The sequence below is a fragment of the Procambarus clarkii genome, chromosome 49 (genome assembly GCF_040958095.1).
Source record: "Procambarus clarkii isolate CNS0578487 chromosome 49, FALCON_Pclarkii_2.0, whole genome shotgun sequence".
NCBI classification, from domain to species: Eukaryota; Metazoa; Arthropoda; class Malacostraca; order Decapoda; family Cambaridae; genus Procambarus; species Procambarus clarkii.
In genome coordinates this window covers 15,432,176-15,443,849 of record NC_091198.1, presented here as the reverse complement: position 1 = coordinate 15,443,849, position 11,674 = coordinate 15,432,176, and the positions used below count along the sequence as shown (strand labels likewise).

Sequence of the window (11,674 nt, the reverse complement as noted above, 5' to 3'; positions counted from 1 at the left end):
CTTTATCTTCACCAGTCGTGCAAAACACCATGGGCCAGATTCACGAAGCAGTTACGCAAGTACTTACGAACCTGTACATCTTTTCTCAATCTTTGACGGCTTTGGTTATATTTATTAAACAGTTTACAAGCATGAAAACTTGCCAATCAACTGTTGTTATTGTTATAAACAGCCTCCTGGTGCTTCGGAGCTCATTAACTGTTTAATAATTGTAAACAAAGCCGCCAAAGTGAGAAAAGATGTACAGGTTCGCAAGTGCTTGCGTAACTACTTCGTGAATCTGGCTCCATAACTCTGAAGATGTTCCAAACAGGAACGAAACGTCGTACATATGATACATTCATGTAGTCATTATTGTTGTGCTTTATTCCCCTATAACCCAGATGATTATTAATTTCGGTAGCCTAATCACCCAAGTCGACGCTGATGCAAAGGACATTGTCAGACGCATTGACTGCCTGAACGACAAAATCAACAACGTTAGCAATACAGTCACTTTCAACTAAATACATACATGTCTGTCACGCATGAAAGTTAGGATTCTACTCGTACTGAATGCCACAAACGCATGAGATCGAGGAACAAACAGCAACAGAGACAAGAGCAGCAACACAGAACTGTTGCAACAGCAGCAGCAGTTGGAGGAAGAGGAAGAGCAGCAGTAGCAGTAGCAGCAGCAGGAGCAGCAGCAGCAGCAGCAGGAGCAGCAGCAGCAGCAGGAGGAGAAGGGAAGACACAATACAGTACGGCGGGTCTGAACTTCCAGTGACAGCTCTCCCTAAGGGCCTTACCACCTCTTCCTCCTCCTCCTCCCCTCAAAAAAACAAGTCAAAAGGGAGAAAACCCAGAGATACGAAAGATGAGAAAGGTAACGGAGGTGTTAATGAGAAATAAACATTTTGCACAGCTGGAGAGGTAGAGGGGAAGGGGTAATAGGAGAGGTAAAAATTAATTGGTGTGAGAGTTGTGGAATTCAACTCAATTGCACAGATTACTGTGCACTCCTGTGCATGTAAGACGGACCATTGTGTGTGCTATCGTTGGATAGCCCACGATGTGAGGAGCTCAGCGACGCAAAGATAGCCATCGTGAGTCGTCGTTGAAAGATTCTACAAGAGTCAGTAGTGAGTCACGTGTGTGTTACCATCAGAGCAAGTCAAGAGGAGTTCTGGTGTAACAAGTAGAAGTTGTCTGAGGTCTGAAGTCACTAATAAACACTAGGGACATGCCCGAGGCTATTGGTCAGGTCAGCTATTATGTGTAACGTCACGTAGACGCCGTCCTGTGCTTCGAGAATATTCTGGACGTCCTTATGAGCACGGGAGCCGGTCTGTCATTGGCCAGCTGTGAAAGCGGTGATTTGATTGGTTTACACACGTCAGCACAGAGGTGGGAGCCTTCCGCTACACAAGGTGGTGGATTGTCATTCCGCACTTAGCGTCCAAGCGAACGAGACGTCCCGTTGTTCGGTCAAATCACCTGTCTCTGGGCCTCACTGTGGCGTTCCCTACAGTAATTGCATGTGTTGGAGTTTGCAGAATCTTCACGCTGTGCTCCTGGCATAGTGGACTAAATAGAGGAACTTTGTCAGAAAGTGATAGAAAACATTTGGATGACCAACATTAGCTCAAGACATTAACGGGGCTGTCCATATCCAGCTTAATCGAGGTCAACATTGATGCATCAAGTCTCTTAAGTGTTTAATATTTATATATAAGTTTGCAGCGTATGAAGATTGTATTCCAAGGGAAGGTCATCGGCTAGTTAGCGAGGTGTTAACGAGGCTAAATGATTGAGGGAAAGGTCGAGCAATATCATAAGTGTTAAATACTTTCTCTTTCTAAATAGTTACCTAGTGTTGATTCCCTGGTATCGACCATCCGGTTTGAGTCAGAATTTGCCTTGCGTCTGCAATGGATGGAACGTCTTGAGTAACTGAGATAACGTAAGTGGCGCTCCTGAACGGTCGTTAGCCCGCGTGGTACCACCCAGACAGCTGAATTGTCAGGTCATTCGGATCACACACATTAAACGGGGGTAAGGGGGGCTCAATTGTGATCGCTGGCGTTGATAGGAAGACATTGAAGAAGGTGGATATCGTCTTATCTTTCTCGAACCTCAGTCCTAGCCAAGTCCGTCCAGCTGATACCAAGGACTTGTACAAGTCCAGCCTATGATAAGTGTTGGCCAAGTCCAACCTATGATGCAAGGTTTTTGTCCAAGTCCATCTTCTGTATAGAGAATTGAAACATAGGTCGTACAGTGTTCCCCATTGTTCGGGAACAGTAAGCTTGTTAGGCTTATCAAAGTCTTTCCCTAGCCAGGGACGAGGCTGGGAGCGCTGTCACCCACCCGGCTACTGGCCTGACCAAATGGTGTTTAACCGACCAAAAGCATCCGTATTCACTATGTCCTGCTCCTCAAAAAATGGTACTCTGACCAGTTTCGCAGAGTACGGTACTCTAATTTGTTCCTCCAGCTCGTCTTCTCAACTAATAGGTCGTGTTTTTTACGTTATGGCAAATCAACGCAACAAATGCAGCCTGCTTTGTCCTCTGCCTAGTTGTTACCTAGTAGACGTGTTACACCATTATATAAATCATTATTAAATTTGTATATCCCAACAAATTAGTTTATATATGATTCATAAACTCATACAGAGGTTGCTTAATAAGCATAAATGCTCCCGACGACGTTTCGGTCCGTCCTGGACCATACACAGTCGAACTTGAGAGTGGTCCAGGACGGACCGAAACGTCGTCGTCCCTTCACCTTCTAGTGTGTGGTCTGGTCAAATTACTTTAGCCACGTTATTGTGACTCGACTCATCGCCTGCATAAATGCTCCCTCTTCCCCCTATAGTTTTCAACACTCTTTGCATATATATAATGGGTTGACTGATGCAGTTTCCACGTGGATCAGTAAGTTAGTACATTGCAAGCTTCATATAGGAGAAGCTTGGCTTGTATAGGAGGCAATAGTATTAATCTGCTATACACAAGGTAGTTATAGCTTCTTGCTTATGAAAAGAAATATAAGCGTAAGCATATAGTCCCCGTGGTACAGTGGTAAAACACTCGCGCAAACGCTTTGGTCTGGGTTTAACTGTTGCCTCTGTTCACCCAGCAGTGAATGGGTAGCTGGTTGTTAAACGTTTTGGTGGGTCGTATTCCGGGGAAAAATTAGGGTTAAGAACTTACCCTAAACGCTACGCGTGCTGTTGGCTGTACAAGTGTAAGAACTCTTGTATATATATAAATATAAAATAAATACAAAATAAATGAAATGTTAATGCTATTTAACATGGTTTAGCCTGTGCATCGCAGTTCAAAGGATTTTATTTTTAGGTAATAAGAGGTAATATGTTAATGGTGTTTAATTAACTTTGTAGTACTTACCTGAGTACTCTGTATTTACCTGAGTACTCTGTACTTACCTGAGTACTCTGTATTTACCTGAGTACTCTGTACTTACCTGTAGTACTTAGTAGGGTGGAACTTTCCTGTGAAGAGAGGGAGCTACTTGAAAGCAAAGTGTATTTTGGATACAAAGTCCTCTAACACTGCTTTACCACCAGTTGATTAACAGTTGAGAGGCGGGACCAAAGAGCCAAAGCTCAACCCCCGCAAGCACAAATAGGTGAGTACACACACGTCCCAAGTTGTTGTTTTAAGATTCGCTGCTTGGAACAAAAAGTTCCAAGCAGCACGGGCTATGGTGAGCCCGTAGTTCTGCGTCCCAAGTGACACACAATTCCATTGAGCTTGGAGGCTGCAACTGGCTGCCTCGCCGGAAGAGGGAACTAGTTTGTTCTGAGCTCTCAGCCACAGACACTCTAGCTATGGCAGGTGTCTAGGTGCCCTTGCAAGAGGTGTCTAGGTGCCCTTGCAAGAGGTGTCTAGGTGCCCTTGCAAGAGGTGTCTAGGTGCCCTTGCAAGAGGTGTCTAGGTGCCCTTGCAAGAGGTGTCTAGGTGCCCTTGCAAGAGGTGTCTAGGTGTCCTTGCAAGAGGTGTCTAGGTGCCCTTGCAAGAGGTGTCTAGGTGCCCTTGCAAGAGGTGTCTAGGTGCCCTTGCAAGAGGTGTCTAGGTGCCCTTGCAAGAGGTGTCTAGGTGCCCTTGCAAGAGGTGTCTAGGTGACCGTGTGAGCTCTTGCGCCAACTCTGTCTCGCATTCGGAGCATTTCCCACGTTCTTCTTCACTTATTTACGTTTAAAGTTTGGCGCTGACTTAACTTCAGTCATCCCACCGACTTAACTTCAGTCATCCCACCGACTTAACTTCACCGTCCAAGTAGTTGGGCACCATTCCCTCCCCCCCCCCCGGACCCATCCCAAATCCTTATCTTGACCCCTTCCAAGTGCTATATAGTCGTAATGGCCTAGGGCTTTCTCCCTAATAGCTCTCTTCACCTTCTGAACTACGAAGTTATTTTTTTTTCTGACGTCTCTTTGTAGTTTTCATCTGTGCTTCCCGGGGAGCCGGTCGGCCGAGCGGACAGCACGCTGTACTTGTGGTCCTGGTTCGATCCCAGGCACCGGCAAGAAACAATGGGCAGTTTCTTTCACCCTATGCCCCTGTTACCTAGCAGTAAAATAGGTACCTGGGTGTTAGTCAGCTGTCACGGGCTGCTTCCTGGGGGTGGAGGCCTGGTCGAGGACCGGGCCGCGGAGACACTAAAAAGCCCCGAAATAATCTCGAGATAATCTCAAGATAACCTCCCTTGCTCGGCTGTGAACGTGCCCGCACCTTCACCTGCTTGCTGACTCCAGCTTGAACACCTACACCCGCCTCGCGAATCACGTGTTCTGTATTTTAGAACAATGTGTTCTTTAATTTGTATTATCGGATTTACTTATAAAATTGTATCTTTTTTAGGTTGGTACGAATGCTTCAACTAACCCTTTCCTTGGCTGCTTCACCTCTTGCACTGAAGGTCTTTCTGACTAATTGATGCCTCTAGGTTCCATTTATGCCACCACATTCTGCTATTAGTCACTATAAACATTGCATTTAACATTCTTCGTTATTGTTTGATTGATGAAGATTAAACCATCCAAGAGGTTGCACAGGCATGACTAGCCCTTAAGTGGTAGATTTTTGGAGTGAATGTGATCTTAGGTCGTGAAAATTCTTCGTTAGTTGTTGTTTTAGATTTAGCTACTCAGAACGAAGTGTCCATGTAGCACGGGCTATGGTGAGCCCGTATCTACGTTAGAATCTCGAGAGTTCTTATACACCAGTGTGGCGAGGTTCAGTTTGCTGAGTCTTTCCTAGTAACCCAGTCCCCTCAGCTCGGGAGCAAGCCTTCTTGCATATCTAAGGATCTATCTGTTTTGTTTTGTTGTGCCATTTCAGATCGGGGTTCCATTTCAGGGATACAAATTCAAAGTTCCTGAAGGATTTTCGACCAATTTGGGAAGTGTTACCAACGTCTTGCCCTTATATATGAGTACCTCCTCGGGTATTTTATTTGTCTAATTCCAAACTTTTATTATTTGTTCCTATTTCTACTACGAAATCTTTATCATTTGTTACTCTTGCAAGCATTTCTCATTTGTGATGCAGGAGTCTGTCTCCCCATTGTTCTGTACAGTGGTCAAGGTCTGTTTCATTCCTATTTATATCCTCAGAGTTTTGAATTTGTCTAGGTGAGATTCCAGGAGACATTGTCCAGATAACCTCTGGAGAGCCTTGTTCATTTTCCAGATTGCCTGTGTGTTTGAGAGAGATAATAATACGGTGTTTGAGATGAAAATACAATTTCTTTCTCTCATTCCAGCAGACATTCCAGTTCTTTGCCACCTCTCCAGCATACACTCCAGTTCTTTGTCACCACTCCAATATTCTTTCCAGGTGTTTGCAAACACTCTAGATAACACTTCAGTTCATGGTAAACATTCCAGTGCTTTGCATACGTGTGATAATGAGATCCCATTACCCTCTCCAGGAAATTCTGTCTATTGATATATCAGTTGCATCACCCAGACCTTGCTTTGGAGTCCTCGATATTGACAACTGGAAGAACGTTTCAGGAGAGCCAACGACAATCAGAATATTCGACCTTCCAGGACCAGGATTTATTAAGCCTTTGTGTCCACATTCGAATCCTGTACATCTTTTCTCAGTCATGACGGCTTAATCTGTGTTTATTCAACAGTTTACTACGAGCTTCGGGGTCGTTCTTCGCCCCATGTTGTTGTAGACAACCTCGTAGTGATTCAGAGCTTCTGTTTAGAACGACTTGGGTGCACGCGTGTCCTTACTTAGACATCTCTTATCTCTCATCTCCTGACTCCAGCATCTCAACCCAGGTCCCGGCTTTTTTCTTTTTTGTCCATCTTACGCAAGAATCTCCAGTCTCGCCTCCTCCACCTTTCTCTATCTCTCCCTCAGCCCAAGAATCCCTTCCCCTGCGTACTTCCCTGCCTGCCACCAACACTACACCTGACCTTATCTGTACAAGCAGGAGAGGAATTAGTACTTCCATAAGCCTTTAATGGTAAGCTCATGAAGCTCTGGGAAACTGATGTTAACAAAAAAAAAAAGAGTATCAAAATGAAATTTAAAAACTGTTTCGTAGTGCAACAACATATTAACTAACCCTCTCTGCAACAGTGATACAATTAAAGGCAATAACTAACTGGCTTGTTTATAACTATCTTGCTTTGTCGTTAAAGCAAGACAGATATAAATGCAACAAAGCACAAGGGTTTTATCCATAAATACAGCCTCGCTGATCCACTTTTGGAAGAGTTAAGACAAACTCGTCCAATTATTCACTTTACTCCAAATGAACTTCAGTATATACTGTCCTGCTCCTGAACTAAATAATCAAATGTCTAAATCAACAATCTAAGCCAAACGAGGTATCGTAATACCATCGACTCAAGCGGCAGTTGGAAGTTCACTTTGTCACCAGCCATCGACTCGTGTCGATCTGCGTCACAGTCAGTGGTAGGGAGATAGAGGTCAGGGGGCACCCCACATGCACCAGTAAGGTAAGAGAGGACAATGACCAGATTTTTGTGGACAATATTCAAGCACTCATTGTTGTCGATTTATTGAACAAATTACTGGGTAAAACAATAGACATTGAGATAGATTGTCTCAAAGATAAAGTAGACACAAGTTAGAAAGGCCTAGTGGCTGAGAGGCACAGGAGGGGAAAGAAAGCAAAAAGGAGAGTCGAGGAACGGGAAGGAGAGAGGGAGAGAGTGAAATGGAGGAAGACCCGGTGAACGGGAGGTGTCCCTTTAACGTCCAGCTCAGGAAGGAGAGAGAGAGAGAGAGAGAGGAGAGGAGAGGGTGCAAGAGCAGATGGAGAGGGGAGAGGGGAAAGGAAACGTGCTCGGAGATGGAATGAGGAAGGATCTTGGTATAGGAAAGACGAGACAGGGTGAAGGGAAGATGTGATGGAGGGGGGAAAGGGAGGGAGGGAGAGCGAACACGTAATACAGAGTAACTGGCAACGTCTGCAGCTGTGTGGGGGGGGGGGGGGGGGGTAGGGGGGCAGTGAATGGAAATTTCGAAAATATTTTCCATCAGCATGATGCTACCGCTAGAGAAGCATCAAGGCTGACTACATGTTGAAATCAGTGTGACTGTCGAGTGACAGTAAAGAGAACTAAGAGTGAAGGAAGAGAACATACACAATGGGAAAGATGTGGAGTGAATTCAAATTAAGTGATCCTAAATTTAGAGTGAGGAATGATCCTTTCTCCTCCCCCCCCCCCTCTCTCTCTCTCTCTCTCTCTCTCTCTCTCTCTTTCCTCTTCTAGCACACATCAACTTGAAGGTGAAATAATCACCTGGGCCCATCCTCCTGGGGGTCAGACCCGGAAGTACTTCACCCTGGGATAATAAGAGAGAGAGAGTGACCTGTAATTTGTGTCTCCAGGATATAAAGTTGATTATTAATCTTATTATCCACATTTCCGTGGAAATGGACATTTCTTCTGGAATCATTCCCTATTAAGACTACTCATAGCTGAGTGGATAGATCTTTGGTCTCACACACATAGGGTCCCTGGTTCGACTCTCTTAGAGCCCAGGTGAATGAAATTATTATTTATTTCAAATTAATGGACAATGTAAGGGGGGGATAAATAACAAACATGTAATGAGGGTTAATGGAAAAAATGTAATTGGGTAATGGATTTAGTTATGAATGGGGAATTCAACTTGGAGAAATGTAATGGGTAGTGTAAATTGGGAAGTTCAATGTATGTCAAGAACTGAAGGAATTAACAGAATTAGCTCAATGTTCATAATCATATAAAAAAATTAATGAATATGCACCAGGAAAGATAAGACATTTTATTATGTAAATATTGATATCTCTAGAATCAATGTGTATATCAATCTATATCTAGAATGTGTATATCTAGAATCCATCTAGAAATCATTGTGTGTCAACACAACTATTTTGAGGGATAATTTGAAACAAACCAATTAATACGAGCACTTGCATATGTTTGCAACTCAAAGAAGAATTTTTTTCCCTGGAAACCTTGTCACTCACCAGAGATCAGTCTCTGGAGAGATGATCAAGCAAGCTAGATTGATGTGTGTCGTAGTGGCCCTCAGGTTGAACTCCATTTGTTGATTGACAGATGAGAGGTGGGAGCAAAGAGCCGAAGCCTACCTGTAAACACCAATTAGGTGAGTATAAGGAGGATTGAACACTCCCGCAATCTTTCTCTCTCTTTCTTCTACGTACGCCAAATACAAATTCAATGTAATACAAAAAATGCGACTTATAAAACGTGTTAGGAGTGTAAATCCCTAATAAAAGAAACCCGCTCTTCCACTTGCTTCACACAGGGCGGCAGCGGCAGCAGCAGGAACAGCAGCACCAGCACCAGCAGCACCACCACCACCACCACCAACAGCAGCAGCAGCAGCACCACCACCAGCTGTAGCAGCAGTAAGGCAGATTAACACCACCAAGTCAGCCTCATAGGGGATTTATACACTGAAAGGTGTAATAACGTTTCTCGGTGTATATTCACTGAGAGTATATTTTATCCCTGGACATATACAGGGATAAAATATACTCGCTGGCTGGTCAGTAGGCTATTGTGGGGCCTGAATTACCTTCCGTTCCTTGACAGGCGGTAGCCTAATACCCCGCTATTGTAAGTCAATCACAAGGGCTATGCACACTAACTTTGAATATCACGCTTCTCGGTGAATATACACTGAGAATGTACTTTAGAGTAGATCTGAACTATGTTCAGAACTAAAGTATACCTATGTTAAATATTTTAGATCTGATTTATATCGTACTTATTTTAAATCTAGATTTTAGATTGTACTTATTTTAAATCTAGATTTTTAGATTGTACTTATTTTAAATCTATATTTTTAGATTGTACTTATTTTAAATTAGATTTTAGATCGTACTTTAGATATGAACTATGGTTAAAACTAAAGTATACTTATTGTTTGTTCAGTAAGCACAGGTGATGGCCTTAATAACCCTCCAGAGAGTGGAGTCAATATTCCTACCACCAAACTAAGTCGGCCACAACCACAACTTTCTGCTTCACAACCAGCTTTGTGTGGTACAAGTTCTGTACGCGACTTGCCATACACAGAATGTCAATCACTGTCTTCAAACAAACAGCTTCGACTCTGAAGTGTTAACTGCTGCTTCTTGTGTGTGTGCTGTTTGCATTCACAGATTATTGGAAACAATTCTTCTTCCATTTACCTTTTTTTATAATTCTTCTTACTTCAAATTAGCACGATTAGCATCCATTCTCTCCCAACTTGAGCATGAAGGATACCTATATAGGTATCATGAAGTATAGGCCTATACGAGGCCCCTGCTGTTTATATTCACCCAAACTCACATCTAAGCTTGAAACAATCCAACGACCCCAGGCCTATTAATCAACAATCCTGCTTCCTAACCAGGCCTTTTATGAATCTAAACTTCTTCCATTTATATCCATCCTACTGTACTTAATTGAGGTTATAGATTTTGGCACTGCATCTCTTTCCTAAACTTTGGAATTTTTAATGACTAAATTGTGCCTCTCTACTTCCCTAATTCTGTTTTCCAAGCTCATGCTACTCACGTAGTCGTTGCAAGCACTAACTGCAACTTCCAGGACCCCCTGCAAGCACTAACTGCAACTTCCAGGACCCCCTGCAAGCACTAGCTGCAACTTCCAGGACCCCCTGCAAGCACTAGCTGCAACTTCCAGGACCCCCTGCAAGCACTAGCTGCAACTTCCAGGACCCCCTGCAAGCACTAACTGCAACTTCCAGGACCCCCTGCAAGCACTAACTGCAACTTCCAGGACCCCCTGCAAGCACTAGCTGCAACTTCCAGGACCCCCTGCAAGCACTAACTGCAACTTCCAGGACCCTGCAAGCACCAACTGCAACTTCCAGGACCCTGCAAGCACTAACTGCAACTTCCAGGACCCTACAAGCACTAACTGCAACGCCAAAGAGGTTGCAAGAATTGTCTGCTTTCAGTTTTCACGTTTAAAACTACTTTTAAACCTTTTCCTGGCTTGTGTTGCTGCTTGCCCTTTTGTCTGTTCTGTTAAAACAGAACAGTTCAGTGTTAAAACATTTGTATGTACATGCATCTATGTTTATATGGTTGCGATAATGTATATTAATGCTGTACACACAAGTGTTAGTTCTAATACTACTGCAATGTGTATATTGTATATTATAGTGTGCAAGTTTTTTCTAGTATTTGCTATGTTTATTTATGTCTATATTTTGTTTTATTTGTCTATTATGTTTGTATCCGTCTTTATCATAAGCATGTTGAGACGCCTTCCTAACTATCCAAGGAAATAGCCTTAGCAACTCTATCCCTTTGAGATATATTTTATTGTCTATTAACGTACTTGAACTTAACTATCCTTAAAATGTTCATATTTTAATCCAGCAGATTACCCCTCTACTTTCTCACCATGCTCACTCTATTTACAACTTTCTCCTTGTCACTCTACTCCTAGACCTCTTATCATCTACCAAATTAGATCTTGATAAATGGTGGTCTCTCCCGCATCAATTTAGGCTGCCACCTCTGACCTCGACAAACATCCTGCCGGCTCTTGATATAAATAGTCCTGCATTTCCATTAATTTGACGGGCTTTTCATGCCCCTGCCACCTCTTGGGTGGCTTAATCTTTATCAATCAATCAATCATTAATTCACAACATTTCGGGGCAGATTGCTGCCTGTGAGATGATTCGTTTCGTATAATTTGTAAGAATGGGCTTACTTCCATGGTTTAAAACATTATTTCACATTTGTTGAGGCAGATAATAATGGTTTGGTCTCTATTACCGTTCAAAAATATTGTGTATTTCACAATATTTTGAACTTGGCCATTGACTTCGTTCTGATCTTCATGTTCTTGTCTATGGCGGCCTCGGCGCTTTCTCCTTGTGTATAGAAATAAATCGCATTTAAATCAAGGAAATCATGGCAGCGTTCGTGTAAGCGTGACTGTTCGTATGTGTCCTAATGTATGCAGGCGATGAGTCACAATAACGTGGCTGAAGTATGTTGACCAGACCACACACTAGAAGTTGAAGGGACGACGACGTTTCGGTCCGTCCTGGACCATTCTCAAGTCGATTGTGAGAATGACCATTCTCAATCGACTTGAGAATGGTCCAGGACGGACCGAAACGTC

The 11,674-nt window shown here is 43.3% G+C and overlaps 1 long non-coding RNA gene across 1 annotated transcript; it reads left to right on the top strand.

Annotated features, from left to right (window-relative positions):
• Positions 1–1,254: 1,254 nt before the first annotated feature.
• Positions 1,255–11,174, top strand: LOC138351230 (uncharacterized). Its single transcript, XR_011222378.1, has 4 exons — positions 1,255–1,668; positions 8,612–8,660; positions 8,823–8,925; positions 9,455–11,174. It is a non-coding gene; the product is annotated as an uncharacterized lncRNA (long non-coding RNA).
• Positions 11,175–11,674: the final 500 nt, after the last annotated feature.